This window comes from Oryctolagus cuniculus, chromosome 3 (assembly GCF_964237555.1).
Source record: "Oryctolagus cuniculus chromosome 3, mOryCun1.1, whole genome shotgun sequence".
NCBI lineage: Eukaryota > Metazoa > Chordata > Mammalia > Lagomorpha > Leporidae > Oryctolagus > Oryctolagus cuniculus.
In genome coordinates, this window is record NC_091434.1 from 174,302,254 (window position 1) to 174,315,493 (window position 13,240).

Sequence of the window (13,240 nt, forward strand, 5' to 3'; positions counted from 1 at the left end):
GGGAGCGACATAATGGTGCCGTGACTCGGATATGAAGCCTAGGCAGGGCTTAGTGCCGCTCCTCCACAAAGAGGGGGAGCGACACCCACCCCAGCAGACACGCTGACCTGAAGTGACTGCGCACTCAGAGAATCCCAGTCCAGCCCCGCCCGCATCCTCCATCCTCAGGAGAGCCAGCACCTCTCCTCCCAGCGGTGTCTTCCTCCGCGTGTGCCTTCAGGGATGTGAAGTGGCCCCTGTAGGGCAGTACAGATGCCAGCAGCGACAGCCAGACTCCGAGAAAATGCGGTTGCTCAGGGCAATGCCTGTCCAGGTCACTGCAGCTGACCCCAATTTCTTCTGCAGCTATTATCTATTTAAAAGTCTAGGGGCTGGTACTATGGAGCAGCAGGTTAAAGCTCCGGTCTGCAGCGTCAGCATCCCATATGGGTGCCAGTTCGAGACCTGGCTGCTCCTCTTCCCATCCAGCTCTCAGCTGTGGCCTGGGAAAGCAGTAGAGGATGACCCAAGCCCTTGAGTCCCTGCAACTGCATGGAAGACCCAGATAAAGCTCCTGGCTCCGGCCTGGTCCAGCCTTAGCCATTGTGACCACTTGAGGAGTGAACCAGTAGATGGAAGATCTCTCCTCTCTCTCTCTCTCTTTCTCTCTCTCTCTGTCTCTCTCTCTCTGTCTCTCTCTCTCTCTCTCTATCACTCTCTCTCTTTCACACCCCCTCTTTCAAATAAGGAAATAGATCTTTAGAAAAAAAAAACACTAAAGAACAACTTCAAAGAATAACAACTGATACATGTATTAAAACATTACATGGTACCCATAAATATATAAAATTTTTATATACAAGTGTTTTTTTTTAATTTAAAAAAGAGTAAGAAAGAGCACCTGGAAATTTATAATAAGACAAAAGAAATTTAAACTTCAAGAGGAGGGACCTTGGCCTAGTGGTTAAGACAGCGACGAAGGTGCCTGCATCCCACATTAGAGTGCGTGGGTTTGAGCTCCAGCTCTAGATCCCAGTTCTAGCTTCCTGGTGAGACGGATCCTGGGGGCAGCGGCGATGGTTTTCCCACGTGGAACACCTGGGCCGAATTCTTGACTCCTGACTCCCACTTCAGCACAGCTCCCTGGCAATTGCAGGCATTTGGGAATGAACCAAAAGTGTGGAGCAGACCAGCGGATGGGCCCTCCCTACTACTCTCTCTCAAATTAAAATATATAGATAAATACATTTTTTTAATAAAAGGATTAAGAAAAACCTCACCTGGAAATTAGAATGGAAAGACAATGAGAATGATGACAAGAGCAAACATAGTTAAAAACAGGAGGATTTAGAATGCCCAACTTCCAGGACCAGCAGCATGGCAGAGAGAGGAAGGCTGCTGCCCGCACCTGTGGGTGCCGGCTTGTGTCTCAGTTGTTCCACTTCCGATCCAGCTCCCTCCTGATGGCCTGGGAAAACAGCAGAAGATGGCCCAAGGACTTGGGCCTTGCACCCATGTGGGAGACCTGGAAGAAGTTCAAGTTTTCAGATTGGCCCAGCTCCGACCTCTGTGGCCATTTTGGGAGTGAACTAGCAGATGGAAGATCCCTCTCTCTCTCTGTAACTTTACCTTCACCCATAAATAGCCACAGATGGGAAGAGGGTGTGTTGGTATGAAAAGGTACTAACTAGATGCACCTGTTGCCACAGGGGGTATAGCTCAGGGGTAGAGCATTTGACTGCAGATCAAGAGGTCCCTGGTTCAAATCCAGGTGCCCCCTGCCGGCTCGTGGTGGCCCAGATTCTTGTCATCACCACAGCCTTTTGTTCTGTTTCCTTCCGCTGCCTTCTGAAGCCAGCACCCAGGCCTCACCTGTAACAGTGAAGGACACAGCAGATGGGAGGCCTGGCATCCACAAACCAGTGCCCAGGGGCTCAACTAAGGCCCCCGTTTGCAAGCAGTGTCTCTGAGGCTGCCCCCGGGCCACCTGGAGTCCTGTCTCCTCTCTTCCGCCTGTCACTTCCAGCACTGGTGGCGACCAGGCTCCCAGGAGCTTGGCTTGGCTGCTTCCACCTCTGTTTCTGGACAGGGGGCAGTGTGTCCATGAAAAGCCCAATGCAGAAATGCGGCCCTCGCCGGGCTGTGTAGAATCCGCAGGTTCTGTCCAGAGAGCCCCCACCCCAGCAGACACGCTGACCCGAAGTGACTGCGCACTCAGAGAATCCCAGTCCAGCCCCGCCCGCATCCTCCATCCTCAGGAGAGCCAGAACCTCTCCTCCCAGCGGTGTCTTCCTCCGCGTGTGCCTTCAGGGATGTGAAGTGGACCCTGTAGGGCAGTACAGATGCCACCGGCGACAGCCAGACTCCAAGAAAATGCGGTTGCTCAGGGCAATGCCTGTCCAGGTCACTGCAGGGCAATACTTCCCCACGCCACTGTGGCTGACCCCAATTTCTTCTGCAGCTATTATCTATTTAAAAGTCTAGGGGCTGGTACTATGGGGCAGCAGGTTAAAGCTCTGGTCTGCAGCGTCAGCATCCCATATGGGTGCCAGTTCGAGACCTGGCTGCTCCTCTTCCCATCCAGCTCTCTGCTGTGGCCTGGGAAAGCAGTAGAGGATGACTCAAGTCCTTGGGTCCCTGCAACTGCATGGAAGACCCAGATGAAGCCCTGGCTCCGGCCTGGTCCAGCCTTAGCCATTGTGACCACTTGAGGAGTGAACCAGTAGATGGAAGATCTCTCCTCTCTCTCTCTCTCTCTCTCTTTTGCCCCCCCTCTTTCAAATAAGGAAATAGATCTTTAGAAAAAAAACACTAAAGAACAACTTCAAAGAATAACAACTGTGGGGAGCAACTCGGACTAGACTAAGTTACTGGAATTAAGACTTATTCTATGCATCTGCTCTCCCACAATATGGCGCTGGGAGAGGAGAAAACAGCTTCTACGCAGCTGCCTCTTGCCAACTTGAGTGATGACCTCCAGGAGCTGATCCTGCTCCTGATTGGAGGAGAGCAGCGTACTCGGCGTGTGGGTAGCAGAGTTGGGATTGGCGGAAGAGGACTATAAAGGAGGAGAGAGACAACATGCACCAGGAACATCTAAGGAGAACACCTGAGCAGCCCCCAAGAGAGCCGGCCGGCGGTGTGCCACTCCCCCGCGGATGTGGGGAAAGTGGCCAGGGGGAACTGCCCTTCCACGGAGGTGGAAGGGACGGTAGCCAACCCGGGAAGAACCAGCAGCAAACCCGGGAGGGCCGAGCAGACGAAAGAACAACGCAGGGTCCTGTGTCATTCCTCCACGAAGAGGGGGAGCGACATAATGGTGCCGTGACTCGGATATGAAGCCCAGCCAGGGTTTAGTGTCGTTCCTCCACGAAGAGGGGGAGCGACATAATGGTGCCGTGACTCGGATAGGAAACCTAGGAGGGAAGAAACGGGAAGAAGTGGGAAAATACCGGAGAAAGAGACTAGCAAAGAGCCTAGGGGAAAGCCGGACGAAAAAGGTGCCGGAAGAAGCTATTGAAAGCCTAGGCATAGACTCGGATACGGACTACAGGGGGAAGCCGGGAGAAATCTCTAAGGTCGAAAGCGAAAGTGAAAGCTAGAACAAACAGACTCGGATACGGACTGTGGGGAGAAGCCAGGAGAAATGAGGGAGGAATATTGTTGGAAGAAAACTTAGGGAAATATACCGGGTAGAGAAAAATGTTAGGGAAATTGAAGCCGCGGGGGGCAGGCCGAGGCGGAAACGTAAGCCAGTTTGGAATTCTTTAAGTCAGCCCGGGGGCAAAAGCGAAAATCTGGAACCAGAGGCAGAGACGTGGGCCGCCAGGTTGGAATCCATCAGATTAGCCCAGGGAGCAAAGGACGGGAAGCCAGACCATAAGGCGGAGATGCATAAGCTAGGTTGAATTCGCCAGGTTAGCCCGGGGAACTTAGATTGAATACCGGTGGTGGCGGAAACGTAAGCTACGCTGTGTGACTCGCGGAAGCCGCCGTGTGCAGAGAGAGCACGGGGCGTGAATAGATAGGGAATGCGGGGCTGGCGCGAGGCCGTGGTGCGGGCGCGAAGTGCGTGGAGACCGCGGAGTGTGCGCGCGAAGCCGAGCCGCGCTGAGCCGGGAGCCCGCCACAGGGCGGGCGCCGGGAAGCCTCGCAGATGAGAGAAGCGCGGGCTGAAGCAGCTCAGAGCCGGGAAGCCGCCGAGAAGCAGCCTCGGGGCGGGCGCCGGGAAGCCGCAGGGATAAGAGAAACAGAAGTTTAGAAGTAAAATGAGAGAAATAGGAATGCTGGCAGATAGAAGTAAAATGGGAGAGACAGGAATGCCCGGAGATAGAGAAATAGAGAAAAATAAGGCCTCCCCTCAACATGGCAATGAGAGAGCTTGGATTCGGTCTGCCTGATTAGGGAGGTGGTGAGCACCTGCAGGCGGCTAGCAGCTTATGCGCCGCAGGTCACCGAAGACAGGCATGAATTAACATCAATAAGTCTCCCCACAATACCGCAATGAGAAGGCTTGGATTCGGTCTGCCTGATTAGGCGATAAGCACCAGCAGGCAGCTTGACCAGAGTATGAGCTGCAGGTCACCGAAGATAGGCACGAATCAACACCAATAAGTCTCCCCACAAGACAGCAATGAGAGGGCTTGGATTCGGTTTCCCTGATTGATAGGGCTTGTAAGCACCTGCAGGCAGTTCTAGCAGAGCAGAGCATGCGCTGCGGGGCACCGAACTCAGGCACGCATCAGCGCCTAAAAACCTCCTCACAACATGGCGAAGAGAGGACCCGGATTCGGTTTGCCTGATTGATAGGACTTGTAAGCACCTGTGGGCAACTCTAGCAAGCAGAGCAGAGTGTGTGCCGCGGGGCACCGAAGACAGGCGTGTATCAACGCCAAAAAAATAAAAAGAAAGGGGGATCTGTGGGAAGCAACTCGGACTAGACTAAGTTACTAGAATTAAGACTTATTCTATGCATCTGCTCTCCCACAATATGGCGCTGGGAGAGGAGAAAACAGCTTCTACGCAGCTGCCTCTTGCCAACTTGAGTGATGACCTCCAGGAGCTGATCCTGCTCCTGATTGGAGGAGAGCAGCGTACTCGGCGTGTGGGTAGCAGAGTTGGGATTGGTGGAAGAGGACTATAAAGGAGGAGAGAGACGGCATGCACCAGGAACATCTAAGGGGAACACCTGTGCAGCCCCCGAGAGAGCCGGCCGGCGGTGTGCCGCTCCCCTGCGGAAGTGGGGAATGTGGCAGGGGGAACTGCCCTTCCACGGAGGTGGAAGGGACGGTAGCCAACCCGGGAAGAACCAGCAGCAAACCCGGGGAGGGCCGAGCAGATGAAAGAACAGCGCAGGGTCCTGTGTCGTTCCTCCACGAAGAGGGGGAGCGACAACAACTGATACATGTATTAAAACATTACATGGTACCCATAAATATGTAAAATTTTTATATACCAGGGTTTTTTTTTTTTAATTTAAAAAAGAGTAGGAAAGAGCACCTGGAAATTTATAATAAGACAAAAGAAATTTAAACTTCAAGAGGAGGGACCTTGGCCTAGTGGTTAAGACAGCGACGAAGGTGCCTGCATCCCACATTAGAGTGCGTGGGTTTGAGCTCCAGCTCTAGATCCCAGTTCTAGCTTCCTGGTGAGACGGATCCTGGGGGCAGCGGCGATGGTTTTCCCACGTGGAACACCTGGGCCGAATTCTTGACTCCTGACTCCCACGTCAGCCCAGCTCCCTGGCAATTGCAGGCATTTGGGAATGAACCAAAAGTGTGGAGCAGACCAGCGGATGGGCCCTCCCTACTACTCTCTCTCAAATTAAAATATATAGATAAATACATTTTTTTAATAAAAGGATTAAGAAAAACCTCACCTGGAAATTAGAATGGAAAGACAATGAGAATGATGACAAGAGCAAACATAGTTAAAAACAGGAGGATTTAGAATGCCCAATTCCAGGACCAGCAGCATGGCAGAGAGAGGAAGGCTGCTGCCCGCACCTGTGGGTGCCGGCTTGTGTCTCAGTTGTTCCACTTCTGATCCAGCTCCCTCCTGATGGCCTGGGAAAACAGCAGAAGATGGCCCAAGGACTTGGGCCTTGCACCCATGTGGGAGACCTGGAAGAAGTTCAAGTTTTCAGATTGGCCCAGCTCCGACCTCTGTGGCCATTTTGGGAGTGAACTAGCAGATGGAAGATCTCTCTCTCCCTCTGTAACTTTACCTTCACCCATAAATAGCCACAGATGGGAAGAGGGTGTGTTGGTATGAAAAGGTACTAACTAGATGCACCTGTTGCCACAGGGGGTATAGCTCAGGGGTAGAGCATTTGACTGCAGATCAAGAGGTCCCTGGTTCAAATCCAGGTGCCCCCTGCCGGCTCGTGGTGGCCCAGATTCTTGTCATCACCACAGCCTTTTGTTCTGTTTCCTTCCGCTGCCTTCTGAAGCCAGCACCCAGGGCTCACCCGTAACAGTGAAGGACACAGCAGATGGGAGGCCTGGCATCCACAAACCAGTGCCCAGGGGCTCAACTAAGGCCCCCGTTTGCAAGCAGTGTCTCTGAGGCTGCCCCCGTGCCACCTGGAGTCCTGTCTCCTCTCTTCCGCCTGTCACTTCCAGCACTGGTGGCGACCAGGCTCCCAGGAGCTTGGCTTGGCTGCTTCCACCTCTGTTTCTGGACAGGGGGCAGTGTGTCCATGAAAAGCCCAATGCAGAAATGCGGCCCTCGCCGGGCTGTGTAGAATCCGCAGGTTCTGTCCAGAGAGCCCCCACCCCAGCAGACACGCTGACCCGAAGTGACTGCGCACTCAGAGAATCCCAGTCCAGCCCCGCCCGCATCCTCCATCCTCAGGAGAGCCAGCACCTCTCCTCCCAGCGGTGTCTTCCTCCGCGTGTGCCTTCAGGGATGTGAGTGGCCCCTGTAGGGCAGCACAGACGCCAGCAGCGACAGCCAGACTCCGAGAAAACGCGGTTGCTCAGGGCAATGCCTGTCCAGGTCACTGCAGGGCAATACTTCCCCACGCCACTGTGGCTGACCCCAATTTCTTCTGCAGCTATTATCTATTTAAAAGTCTAGGGGCTGGTACTATGGGGCAGCAGGTTAAAGCTCCGGTCTGCAGCGTCAGCATCCCATATGGGCGCCAGTTCGAGACCTGGCTGCTCCTCTTCCCATCCAGCTCTCTGCTGTGGTCCGGGAAAGCAGTAGAGGATGACCCAAGTCCTTGAGTCCCTGCAACTGCATGGAAGACCCAGATGAAGCCCCTCGCTCCGGCCTGGTCCAGCCTTAGTCATTGTGACCACTTGAGGAGTGAACCAGTAGATGGAAGATCTCTCCTCTCTCTCTCTCTCTCTCTCTCTCTCTCTCTTTCGCACCCCCCTCTTTCAAATAAGGAAATAGATCTTTAGAAAAAAAAAAAACACTAAAGAACAACTTCAAAGAATAACAACCGATACATGTATTAAAACATTACATGGTACCCATAAATATGTAAAATTTTTATATACCAGGTTTTTTTTTAATTGAAAAAAGAGTAGGAAAGAGCACCTGGAAATTTATAATAAGACAAAAGAAATTTAAACTTCAAGAGGAGGGACCTTGGCCTAGTGGTTAAGACAGCGATGAAGGTGCCTGCATCCCACATTAGAGTGCGTGGGTTTGAGCTCCAGCTCTAGATCCCAGTTCTAGCTTCCTGGTGAGACGGATCCTGGGGGCAGCGGCGATGGTTTTCCCACGTGGAACACCTGGGCCGAATTCTTGACTCCTGACTCCCACGTCAGCCCAGCTCCCTGGCAATTGCAGGCATTTGGGAATGAACCAAAAGTGTGGAGCAGACCAGCGGATGGGCCCTCCCTACTGCTCTCTCTCAAATTAAAATATATAGATAAATACATTTTTTTAATAAAAGGATTAAGAAAGGCCGGCGCCGCGGCTCACTAGGCTAATCCTCCGCCTAGCGGCGCCGGCACCCCAGGTTCTACTCCCGGTCGGGGCGCCGGATTCTGTCCCGGTTGCCCCCTTCCAGGCCAGCTCTCTGCTGTGGCCAGGGAGTGCAGTGGAGGATGGCCCAAGTGCTTGGCCCTGCACCCCACGGGAGACCAGGAGAAGCACCTGGCTCCTGCCATCGGATCAGCGTGGCGCGCTGGCTGCAGCGCGCCGGCCACGGCGGCCATTGGAGGGTGAACCAACGGCAAAGGAAGACCTTTCTCTCTGTCTCTCTCTCTCACTGTCCACTCTGCCTGTCAAAAAAAAAAAAATAAATAAATAAATAAATAAATAAATAAAAAATAAAAGGATTAAGAAAAACCTCATCTGGAAATTAGAATGGAAAGATGTGGGGAGCAACCCGGACTAGACTAAGTTACTGGAATTAAGACTTATTCTATGCATCTGCTCTCCCACAATATGGCGCTGGGAGAGGAGAAAACAGCTTCTACGCAGCTGCCTCTTGCCAACTTGAGTGATGACCTCCAGGAGCTGATCCTGCTCCTGATTGGAGGAGAGCAGTGTACTCGGCATGTGGGCAGCCAAGTTGGGATTGGCGGAGGAGGACTATAAAGGAGGAGAGAGACGGCATGCACCAGGAACATCTAAGGGGAACACCTGTGCAGCCCCTGAGAGAGCTGGCCGGCAGTGTGCCGCTCCCCCCGGGAAGTGGGGAATGTGGCAGGGGGAACCGCCATTCCACGGAGGTGGAAGGGTCAGTAGCCAACCCGGGAAGAACCAGCAGCAAACCCGGGGAGGGCCGAGCAGACCAAAGAACAGCGCAGGGTCCTGTGCCGTTCCTCCACGAAGACGGGGAGCGACAGAAAGACAATGAGAATGATGACAAGAGCAAACATAGTTAAAAACAGGAGGGTTTAGAATGCCCAACTTCCAGGACCAGCAACATGGCAGAGAGAGGAAGGCTGCTGCCCGCACCTGTGGGTGCCGGTTTGTGTCTCAGTTGTTCCACTTCCGATCCAGCTCCCTCCTGATGGCCTGGGAAAACAGCAGAAGATGGCCCAAGGACTTGGGCCTTGCACCCATGTGGGAGACCTGGAAGAAGTTCAAGTTTTCAGATTGGCCCAGCTCCGACCTCTGTGGCCATTTTGGGAGTGAACTAGCAGATGGAAGATCTCTCTCTCCCTCTGTAACTTTACCTTCACCCATAAATAGCCACAGATGGGAAGAGGGTGTGTTGGTATGAAAAGGTACTAATTAGATGCACCTGTTGCCACAGGGGGTATAGCTCAGGGGTAGAGCATTTGACTGCAGATCAAGAGGTCCCTGGTTCAAATCCAGGTGCCCCCTGCCGGCTCGTGGTGGCCCAGATTCTTGTCATCACCACAGCCTTTTGTTCTGCTTCCTTCCGCTGCCTTCTGAAGCCAGCACCCAGGGCTCACCCGTAACAGTGAAGGACACAGCAGATGGGAGGCCTGGCATCCACAAACCAGTGCCCAGGGGCTCAACTAAGGCCCCCGTTTGCAAGCAGTGTCCTGAGGCTGCCCCCGTGCCACCTGGAGTCCTGTCTCCTCTCTTCCGCCTGTCACTTCCAGCACTGGTGGCGACCAGGCTCCCAGGAGCTTGGCTTGGCTGCTTCCACCTCTGTTTCTGGACAGGGGGCAGTGTGTCCATGAAAAGCCCAATGCAGAAATGCGGCCCTCGCCGGGCTGTGTAGAATCCGCAGGTTCTGTCCAGAGAGCCCCCACCCCAGCAGACACGCTGACCCGAAGTGACTGCGCACTCAGAGAATCCCAGTCCGGCCCCGCCCGCATCCTCCATCCTCAGGAGAGCCAGCACCTCTCCTCCCAGCGGTGTCTTCCTCCGCGTGTGCCTTCAGGGATGTGAGTGGCCCCTGTAGGGCAGCACAGACGCCAGCAGCGACAGCCAGACTCCGAGAAAACGCGGTTGCTCAGGGCAATGCCTGTCCAGGTCACTGCAGGGCAATACTTCCCCACGCCACTGCGGCTGACCCCAATTTCTTCTGCAGCTATTATCTATTTAAAAGTCTAGGGGCTGGTACTATGGGGCAGCAGGTTAAAGCTCCGGTCTGCAGCGTCAGCATCCCATATGGGCGCCAGTTCGAGACCTGGCTGCTCCTCTTCCCATCCAGCTCTCTGCTGTGGTCCGGGAAAGCAGTAGAGGATGACCCAAGTCCTTGAGTCCCTGCAACTGCATGGAAGACCCAGATGAAGCTCCTGGCTCCGGCCTGGTCCAGCCTTAGTCATTGTGACCACTTGAGGAGTGAACCAGTAGATGGAAGATCTCTCCTCTCTCTCTCTCTCTCTCTCTCTTGCACCCCCCTCTTTCAAATAAGGAAATAGATCTTTAGAAAAAAAAAAAAACACTAAAGAACAACTTCAAAGAATAACAACCGATACATGTATTAAAACATTACATGGTACCCATAAATATGTAAAATTTTTATATACCAGGTTTTTTTTTTTAATTTAAAAAAGAGTAAGAAAGAGCACCTGGAAATTTATAATAAGACAAAAGAAATTTAAACTTCAAGAGGAGGGACCTTGGCCTAGTGGTTAAGACAGCGACGAAGGTGCCTGCATCCCACATTAGAGTGCGTGGGTTTGAGCTCCAGCTCTAGATCCCAGTTCTAGCTTCCTGGTGAGACGGATCCTGGGGGCAGCGGCGATGGTTTTCCCACGTGGAACACCTGGGCCGAATTCTTGACTCCTGACTCCCACGTCAGCCCAGCTCCCTGGCAATTGCAGGCATTTGGGGAATGAACCAAAAGTGTGGAGCAGACCAGCGGATGGGCCCTCCCTACTACTCTCTCTCAAATTAAAATATATAGATAAATACATTTTTTAATAAAAGGATTAAGAAAAACCTCATCTGGAAATTAGAATGGAAAGACAATGAGAATGATGACAAGAGCAAACATAGTTAAAAACAGGAGGATTTAGAATGCCCAACTTCCAGGACCAGCAGCATGGCAGAGAGAGGAAGGCTGCTGCCCGCACCTGTGGGTGCCGGCTTGTGTCTCAGTTGTTCCACTTCCGATCCAGCTCCCTCCTGATGGCCTGGGAAAACAGCAGAAGATGGCCCAAGGACTTGGCCCTGGCACCCATGTGGGAGACCTGGAAGAAGTTCAAGTTTTCAGATTGGCCCAGCTCCGACCTCTGTGGCCATTTTGGGAGTGAACTAGCAGATGGAAGATCCCTCTCTCTCTCTGTAACTTTACCTTCACCCATAAATAGCCACAGATGGGAAGAGGGTGCGTTGGTATGAAAAGGTACTAATTAGATGCACCTGTTGCCACAGGGGGTATAGCTCAGGGGTAGAGCATTTGACTGCAGATCAAGAGGTCCTGGTTCAAATCCAGGTGCCCCCTGCCAGCTCCTGGTGGCTCATATTCTTGTCACCATGATGTTTTGCTCCATTTGCGAGCAGTGTCTGTGAGGCTGCCCCCATGTCAGAGTGTTGAGTTTGATTGCTGCCTCTGGCTCCTGACGCCAGCTGAAAATCAATTAAATAAGTAAAAACAAACAGAAGAAAAGAATTTTGGTTTTGGACAAGTCTGGTTCTTCCCCTTAATCCAACAGACACAGACACACTCTTCTTCATTGTCTCTCAACTCAGCGTTCAGTGTTTGTATAATGATGAGTAAAAATTTGTATTACAGCCAAGCTTTAAGGTACTCTCTGGTTAGACCTTCCTTCATGTACAGTGTGTTTGTATTCATGATATGCTACATTTATTCATCTGAAAGGCAGAGTTAGAGAGGGAGGGAGAGACAGAGAGAGATCTTCCATCTGCTGGTTCACTCCCTAGATGGGCGCAATGGCAGAAGCCAGGAGCCAGGGGCTTCCTCCATGTCTCCCATATGGGTGCAGGGGCTGTTCTCCATTGCTTTCCTAGGTTCATAGCAGGGAGCTGTATCAGAAGTGGAGGAACAGGCACCCATATGGGATGCCGGAGCTGCAGGTGACGGCTCAGTCTGCACCATCATAGCACCAGCCCACAGCTGCCACTTTAGGTGACTAACTCAGGGTAGTGAGTGCACTCACACTGTTGTGCCCCCATCGCCACAGCCTACTCTCAGAACTTTTTCTTCTTCCAAAATGGACACTACCCCCGCATTCTGTTTTCTGTCTGAGTTCGGCGAGTCCAGGCACCTCATGGAAGTTGAGCCATATAGTGGATGTCCTTGGTGGCTGACTTACTTCACTTAGTACAGCTCTTGAATGTTCTTCCTTTTCAAGGCTGAGTAGTATTCCACTGTATTACATATATAATGTATTATATAATGTATTACATATAAAATGTAAACATTTTAAAGCACTTACACCTACTAGTTTAATACCAAAAAACCTTCTTAGGAATTATTGTGGGTATTTTCATTTAAGAATTGGAGAAAAGAGAGGAAGCCATATATCCTTGACTAGATTTGGGAGAACTAAAAATAACGTCAAGGGGCCAGCATCTTTTGCAACATAGTGGGTAAAAACAATGCCAGCATCCCATATGGGCGCAGGTTCAAGTCCCAGCTGTTCCACTTTCGATCCAGCTCCCTGCCAATGGCCTTGGAAAAACAACAGAAGATGGTCCAAGTGATTGGGCCCTTGTCATCATGGGAGAGACCTGGATGAAGCTCCTGGCTTTGGCCTGGGGATCATCTGGGGAGTGAACCAGAACCAGCAAATGAAAGGTCTGTCTCTCTCTCTGTAACCCTGACTTTCAAGTAAATAAATAAAAATTTTTTAAAAAGTAACATCAATGACATTGCTTGCTTTTCTTGTATCAAAGCAGGTTGCTTGAACACCTGTTGTCTATTGGCTCCACAGGTACCAAGGAGAACAGACGCAGTGGATTGTGGGGGCAAAGGAAGGCCTGTGGTGAAGACAGAGCTGCCTGGGGAGTATGGGAGGGTCAGCAAACCAAAAAGGCTATTAGCTTGTAAGCTCTCTTACACTTGAGGCAACAGCTCGCCTCTCTGCACTCCCAGTTTACAGTGAAAACAAGCCAGACAGGGCAAACAAGATCACAAGTCAGGTCTTTTGATAGGCTTTGTCCCCACTTGGTAATTGATTGTCAGGTTTTTTTTTCCTCCCAGAATTGTGCTTAACCCCTCTGCCGCGCACCCCCCCCCCCCCCCCCCCGCCGCCACCACCACCACCACCACTACCACCACCACCAGCCCCTTCCGGTTTCCTGTCTCTTGGAGCGCCCCCTCCTGGCCACTTCCGCAGGAAGCCTCTGACTTAAATAAATCTTGCCTTTCTCTCCGCCTTCTCCGTGTGGAAACTCTTCTTCCATG

The 13,240-nt window shown here is 52.1% G+C and overlaps 4 non-coding genes across 4 annotated transcripts; all 4 read left to right on the forward strand.

The window, feature by feature from the left end:
• Window positions 1-1,687: 1,687 nt before the first annotated feature.
• On the forward strand, window positions 1,688-1,759 carry TRNAC-GCA (transfer RNA cysteine (anticodon GCA)). Its single transcript has one exon. It is a non-coding gene; the product is annotated as a tRNA-Cys (tRNA).
• Window positions 1,760-6,284: 4,525 nt separating this feature from the next.
• TRNAC-GCA (transfer RNA cysteine (anticodon GCA)) lies at window positions 6,285-6,356 on the forward strand. The gene has a single exon. It is a non-coding gene; the product is annotated as a tRNA-Cys (tRNA).
• Window positions 6,357-9,201: 2,845 nt separating this feature from the next.
• TRNAC-GCA (transfer RNA cysteine (anticodon GCA)) lies at window positions 9,202-9,273 on the forward strand. Its single transcript has one exon. It is a non-coding gene; the product is annotated as a tRNA-Cys (tRNA).
• Window positions 9,274-11,243: 1,970 nt separating this feature from the next.
• Window positions 11,244-11,314, forward strand: TRNAC-GCA (transfer RNA cysteine (anticodon GCA)). Its single transcript has one exon. It is a non-coding gene; the product is annotated as a tRNA-Cys (tRNA).
• Window positions 11,315-13,240: the final 1,926 nt, after the last annotated feature.